At 45.9% G+C, this 7,448-nt stretch overlaps 1 long non-coding RNA gene across 1 annotated transcript; it reads right to left on the bottom strand.

Moving 5' to 3' along the window:
• Positions 1-219: 219 nt before the first annotated feature.
• Positions 220-4,996, bottom strand: LOC139036248 (uncharacterized). The gene is made up of 2 exons (XR_011488953.1): positions 3,407-4,996; positions 220-1,431 (listed from the first exon to the last, which is right to left on the bottom strand). It is a non-coding gene; the product is annotated as an uncharacterized lncRNA (long non-coding RNA).
• Positions 4,997-7,448: the final 2,452 nt, after the last annotated feature.

Below are 7,448 nucleotides of genomic sequence, written 5' to 3'. Positions count from 1 at the left end.
CAACTTTTGTGTTTCAGTCTCAGCATTTGTAAAATAGAGATAACAATGAAAGTAGTCTGAAAGTGTTATTGTGAAGATCCAGTGAAATAACACACATAAAATCTGGGCACAGTACTCGGCATATAGTAGGTACTCAATAAATATTAACTACAGTATGAGAGCTCTTCACAAACCTTGAGTGTGACACAAATGCCAGTTCCCTTATATGACATGAATGGCTACAGAATCAGCTTTTATTGTTGTTGTTCAGTCGCCATGTCTGACTCTTCATGACCCCATGGACTGCAGCATGCCAGGCTTCCCTGTCCCTCACCATCTCCCAGAGTTTGCCCAAGTTCATGTCCATTGAATCAGTGATGCCATCCAACCGTCTCATCCTCTGTCACCCTCTTGTTCTGCCTTCAGTCATTCCCATCAGCTGCTTTTAATTGCTTCCAAATAACATGTTTGCTCTCTGTAAACAGACCCATATGGTAAGAAGTGTCCTGTCATGGTGAGTTTCCTGTCTGACTAGAGGCCGAAGTAACAGAGAGGTGGCCTCCTGAACTGGGGAGGAAGGTGAGGAAAGAGGTACTGATTCCAAACTCCACTTCTGCCATGTTAGTTGAGCTGAGCGCTTGATCCCCTGCAAAGTCCTTCTGTTGCTGGTGCAGCAACATTTTTCATCTTCGATGCGTGCGCATGCTAATGTTACCGCAGTCGTGTCTGACTCTGTGTGACCCCATGGGCTATAGCCCGCCAGGCTCCTCTGTCCACGGGATTCTCCAGGCAAGAATACAGGAGTGGGTTGCCATGCCCTCTTCCAAGGGATCTTCCTGTCAGTGGAGTTTGTAATTTCCTCAGTTCTGTCTCACCACAGCAAAAATTTGAAGTGACGGACAGACCAGTGGTACCGCTCAGTTTCATTTGGCAAGCAAAGGAAAATACATGCTCGAGGTGTGAGGGCAGGCCGACCCAAAAGAAACGAAGAGAAGCGAAGCCTGTGGCTCAATTTTGGCTCCTCTTTTTGTAGGATTTTTCTCCTCTTCCTGAGCCTGCCCTATGTAAATGGCACTAGCCAGCAGAGCTGTTTGCTTTACCTGAGGTTCTCACTCCAGTCCTTGGACCTTCCTTTCCTATTTTTGTGGGCTTTTTCTTTCTTTGTCTTTTATCCACCACTATTTTGGACTCCTTTTTCCTATTCCAGCTACCTAATATTCCCCCCTCAAGAGATGGGAGGCCCAATTCTTTGGGAATAGGGGCATCAAGGTCTCTCTTGCTACTTCCTGCTGAACTGGGACAGCAAGGGGCATTGGGCCTCCCCCTCTTGCTAGTCTCAAGCTTCAGAGTCCTTACAGTGGTGTCCATCTAAGGGTGAGTGATATCTTCCATGGTCAGGTGTAGTTTTATATGTCCTTGTTGAACTGGCAATGCATGTTGTAGCTTGTTGACCTGGGCAGAGACAAAACAGGTTAGACAATTGACAATACATGGAGCAATCACAAGCAGCATCAATATGGTGATAACAGGGATTAGTAGGGGCATTAACCAACTCCAAATTCCTGCTTGCCAGGAGAAAAATCCCCAAGAGAGATTGTAGCCACCCCAAGAACTCTCCAGGTCATTCTTTGAGATCCTGTAGGATCTGAACGTTTTTCTTGAGGACTGTGAGGCTTTTTTAACTTGGCTGGAGGTATTTACCCAGAAACAACATGTCTCATTTGATATGGCTCAAGTTCCTCCTTGTTTAGGGATCAGAAGATCTGTCTCCTGTCTATTTTGTGTTGTCCCTGCCAAGCTGTGTTGGCTCTTTAGAGCTATCCTCAGAAATCTTATCTCCAGAAATGTAATTTTGGGAGTGTTCATTAGAATGGCACTCATTTGTAGTCCTGAATAGGTATCTGAGAGCTCCCAGGTGCTCACAGGTGTATTGAGTGTCCTCTTCTGTTTTTTTCTATGGCTTGACTCATGAGTAGTGAATCCAGGAGTCTTGTCCTGGTACCTTAACTGCTGTGGGGGTAGAAAGTATTACAAGGTAGGGGCCCTTCCCTGTAGGCTGGATTTGAGCCTTTGGGGACCCATCTTTCCAAATTTTAATCAGGTCTTGAGTCCCTGGAGCATATAGTGGTGGCTCTTTAGAATCTTTTAGGTCCTGGTTGATACCCCAAAAGTGTATATCTTGTTGGAATTGCCCAATGGCCATAGTATAAGGCCAGAGGATCTAAGCCTCTGAATCTAGGAAGAGTCACTGACATAAACAAAAGTCTCCCATATAGCATCTCATAAGGACTAAGACCAACCTGTTCCTTAGAGGCAAGACGGGTCTATTTGTAAGAGGAGAGCTATTGGTAAAGCCTCCTTCCATCCCAGGGAGGTCTCCTGGGTTATCTTTTTTATGACTGATTTTAAGAATTGGTTGGCTCTTTCTACTTTTCCTGAAGACTAAGGCCTCCAGGTACAATGGAGATAATGAACAATGCCCGATGCTTTAGAGACCCCTTGGGTGACCTTAGAAGTAAATTATGTCCCATTGTCAACTTGAAATGACCTGGGCAGGCCAAATCTTGGAATGATCTCATGGAGCAGCTTTTTTTACCACCTCCTTAGCCTTCTCAGTCTGGGTGGGAAAGCCTTCAATCCATCCTGTGAATGTATCCATCATAACTAATAGGTATTTATACACTTGAGAAACTGGCATCTGGGTGAAGTCCATCTGCCAGTTCCCTTCTGGGTAGGTCCCATACTGTTGGAGAGTTTGGGCAAGCTGGGGTCTTTGATCTCCTTGGGGATTGTTTAATTGGCATGTGGGGAAAGAGGAGACCACTTGCTTTATAGTCATATTGGAAGCCTGCTCCTCTGAAGGACCTTTCCAGTAATCTTTGGAGGGTGTTTTTCCCTAAATGAGTGGTGGCATGTAAGGAGTTAACCAACTTCCATTGGAGGATCCCAGGCAGAAAAAGGAGTCCTTCCTTTTGGAGCCACCCCATATGATCTTCTTGAAAGCCCTCACTCTTAGCTTTAAGAGTCTCACCTTCAATATATGAAGGAGTTTCTGGCAAATGAGTCTGCAGAAATAGGGTGGCAACCCTTATTAGGTCATGGTTCTGTAATGCTGCTCTCTTAGCTGCCTGATCCACTGCTTGGTTCCCTCATGCCACTTCTGTGCTCCCTTTCTGGTGTCCGTTACAATCGGAGACTGAAACCTCAGTGGGCAGATGGGCTGGCTCCAAGAGTCTAAGAATTTGATTGCCATATTTGATTGGGGATCTTCAGGTGGTCAGGTGGCCTCTTTCTTTCCAAATAGCAGCAGGTGCATGTAGCACCAGAAAGGCATACTTGGAGTCAGTGTAAATGTCTACTCTTTTTCCTTTTCCCAGCTCTAAAGCTCAAGTCAGGGCTATGAGCTCAGCTAATTAGACTGAAGTACCTGGTGGCAAAGGTTTATCCTCTATGGTCTCAAAATTGGAGACTACTGCATATCTGGCTCTTCTTTTTCCATCCAAGATAAAACTGTTTCCATCAGTGTACCAGATTTCCTCAGGATTGGTCAGAGGATCTTCTGACAATCCCTCTCAGGGTTTTGTCCAGTGTTCCAAAGCTTCTAGACAAGAGTGAAAGGGGAAAGAGCCCTCAGGGGTAGGCAGGAGGGTAGATGAGTTAAGAACCTCACAAGGGGATATAGTCAGGCCTGGATTTTCCATCAGCACTACTTGATATCTGAGGATCCTTTGATCAGACATCTATAAGTGGCCTCTCCCATTCAGGAGTTGTTTCACTTGCTGGTTGGTAAAAATATTTAGTTTGCCCCCAAGAGAGTTTTAAAGCATCTTCTATCAGGACTGTGATAGCTGCAAGATTTCAAAGGCAGGGAAAGATCTCTTCCCAATAAGGGAATAGGACACTCAGGGACCACCAGAAACTGGTGGGAAAATATTTGTGCATCCCAGCAACAAAGAAGTGCTCAGGTGGATCTTTTTGTAATTGTTTTTCCTGTAGCACCCCAAATGGTACAGGTCTGAGAGGAGAAGGCTCCAGAGTAGGAGGTCAGGACAGAGTAGGCAGCCCTGTGTGTCAACCAAGAAATTCTTGGACCTACCTGCCACATCCAGTTGCACCCTTGACTCCAGCCCCATGATGGTTATCTATGACAGGTGGGCTGGCTGGAGCAGGCCACTTCAGTCCTGTTGAACCATCGTGGAGGAAGGCTTGGCTCTTGACCTTGAGGCTTTTGGGTCCTGAGAGCAGAGTGCCGCCCAGTGTCCCAACTGATGGCATTTATAGCAAGCCATTTTAGGAGACTTGCCACAGTTTGGACACCCTTTGGCCCAGTGTCCCACCTCTCTACAGATCAGGCATTTGCCTTGCGCCTTGTCCTTCAAGGACTTGGGGTTTGCCATAGGGCTTCCATAGAGCCAGCATCTGGGCATACCTTGTCTATTTCCTTTTCTCCCTTTCCTGAGCCTTGGCTTCCCTCTTCTGTTCTCTATTATAAAAGTTATCGGTGGCTTTCTGGACCATCTTGTATAAAGAGGCAGCAGAGTCCTACTGCTGTAGCTGTTGTAACTTTATCCTGATGTCTGATGCACATTGGGACAGGAATTTGTCCTTTAAAATCGCCTGTCCCTCATGAGAGTCTAAGTCCTTTAGTAAATTTTTGGAGGGCCTCTTTTAGCCTTTCCAGAAAGGCAATGGGGTTTTCACTGGGCTCCTGAGTTATAGCTGAGACCCAGCACAGTCCCACAACGAATAGGCTTTCTTCTATTTTTATGGGTGGGCTTCCTTAGGGAATGAGTCTCTGAAGCTTATCCTACCCAGTACTGTTGCAACCTGAGAGCTGGGCATCCTCAGGTCAGGTGCAGACCCCCGGGAATGCTGAGGCGTGACAGCCTCCTGGAGTTCGAATCCCTGGGCAGGTCGAGGCACATCAGCCTCCTGAGAACTGGGTCCCAGGGCAGGTCATGGCATTTCAACCTCCTGGGACCCCTGGCCTGGAGTTGAGCATCACCAAGGTCTCCAGTATGACCAGTGCTGAGTAGGGTTAGGGAGTGTAATCTTAACTTATTGCCAATTTGTCTAATCCATGACGTAAAGCTATCCAAGCGTGTGCCCTGAGACTGGGAACCTGGTGAAACAACCATAAGCCTTATCCACTTTTGTTCTGAGGGGATGTAAGTCACTGATTTTCTCCCCTAATCCTCCATAAGAACAGTTTAGGGTGTCTCCAGTAGTAAATATTTTACTGTCATAGACCCACTCTAGGTAATAACAGAAGTAATGACAAAGGAGTGGGTTATCTGGTCCTGTTAGGGGCATTAAGAGTATTTTAATAATAAGTGGGGTGGAATGATGTTGCTTATAAGGAGGCAGGGTCCTGGTTGTAGGAGTTAGTAAGTGGCTTAAGAACAAATTGATAAGAAGCAACAAACCAGATGTTCCATAAAAGTGGAGTGGAGATTTGATCCAGGGGTATGTTTGTAACTTTAGGAGAAGGATGGTTAAGGGTTTTGGCCTAATTCCCAAAGTGGCAAACATTATCCCTGGAAGCCCATTTTCCCTTGAAGGGATGCCACCAACAGATGGACTTCTAACAGGCACTGTGTGCCTGTTACCTGCCCTAGTGGGTTCACTTAGAGATGATGTTTTTGTACATGTTGTTGGAAACATGGAAGATGAAGGCCTGAATATCTAGAGAGATTGCATATTATTCAGTATTTCCCTCTCAAGGGCCAGCTGTTTTCTGGTTGTCCCTCCAGAAGATTGTAGAGACACAATTGTGGGCGCAGACCGGGCTCAGGAAAAGAGCATGAAACAGGAGGGAAGGGGAGAGGGCACAACTTTTGAAAGAATGACATAGCACAAGGGCATAACATAAACTGACTAAAATCAAATGGGCCCAAAATGACAGGTCAGCTTTAACTAAACCTTAACCCTTGATCTGCAAGCCAAATGACATACCCAAAGGTGCCAGGACAGTTCCAAGAGATGGGAGGGGGGACTGGGATGGGGAATACATGTAAATCCATGGCTAATTCATTTCAATGTATGACAAAAACCACTGCAATGATGTAAAGTAATTAGCCTCCAACTAATAAAAATAAAAAAAATAAATAAATAAACTTGAGACCTTTAGGACAAAAAAAAAAAAAGAGGAGTGGGTGGTTCTCCAATTGTTGGAATGATCCTCCCACTCACTAGCATATGAAATCACCCAGGTTGCTAAAACTAACTACACTACATTCCATGGCCACTTCACTCCCCTCTGTGATGGCCCACACTCTTGGAGTGTGGTTCTTTCTGAATCTGAACCTCCTACCTATCCCTGTGTCTCTCACTGATTTTGTTTTTTCAATGAGACGTCAAGAAGCTGAGCTTCATTAAGTCCTGAAACCAGGCACTGTGGGTTTTGGCCAGGCTCAAGTCCCAGTCAGATGTGACTGAGTGACAAAGCATAGCACAGAGTCCCTGCCACGTGGGTTTGAGTCCCAATCTTAGATAATCAGTTTCAACCACAACTTTCAGAAATGCAAAGATGATGACCTGCCCAATACTTTGTAAGCAGTGGCATAGATGGAGAGAGGAACTGAAGGACAGGAGGAAAAAGTGGTGGGAAAAACGTGCTGAGGAATCCCCTTCATAACCTGCTGGAAGATCTGCTAAATATCTGACCTGTGCTCATAGTTTTCATTGGCCTGATCCTTGGAACAAAGAAGATTAAGGACAGAAGGACCCCCAGCCCCTTGGGCAACAGGTACTAAGAAGCCCCTGCCAGGGTCCCTCAACTGCACCCACTGCTGCTCACCTGTTCATAGAGAGTTTGAGAAAACAAGAAATGAGAGATTGTAAAGGAATTAAGATTTTGTTAGCCATATGTCCTTCCAGCCATAGGGGTGAGGACTTCCTACCCCAACCAGAGGTCTTCTGGAATCTGAGACTGAGCCACGTGAGCTTTCTGCTGAATTTGTTTTTGCTGTCCTAGTTTCCAGCACACTGGGCTTCTTGTCATTTCCACCGCGCTGGGTTTTCTCCGCATTCAGCTTCCACAACAGGAGCCTTCGCTGAGTTGGGCTTCTGCTGTGCTTGGCCTCCACCTCGAGCTGAGGTTATTTCAGCCAGGTTAAATCCCAGAAATGGCACCATATATTTCGGGGGAATTTGTCATTTTCTTGGTTCTACTTCACCACAGCAAAAATTTGAGGTGACGGATGGACCAGTGTTACAGCTCAGTTTTATTTGGCAAGCAAAGGAAAGTACATCCTCGAGGCATGAGGGTGGACCGACCCAAAAGAAGTGAAGAGAATCCCGCGGCTCAATTTTGGCTCCTCTTTTTATATGTTTTTTCCTCTTCCCCTTGAGTCCGCCCTATGTAAATTGGGCTAGACAGGAGGGTGGTTTGCTTCACCTGAGGTTCTTACCTTTGTTCTTCACCTTTGGTCCTTGGACCTTTCTTTGTTCTATTTTTGTGGGCTTTT

The sequence above is a fragment of the Odocoileus virginianus genome, chromosome 8, assembly GCF_023699985.2.
Source record: "Odocoileus virginianus isolate 20LAN1187 ecotype Illinois chromosome 8, Ovbor_1.2, whole genome shotgun sequence".
NCBI lineage: Eukaryota > Metazoa > Chordata > Mammalia > Artiodactyla > Cervidae > Odocoileus > Odocoileus virginianus.
The sequence above is the reverse complement of the archived record's forward strand: the minus strand, read 5'-3'. Positions and strand labels throughout refer to the sequence as shown.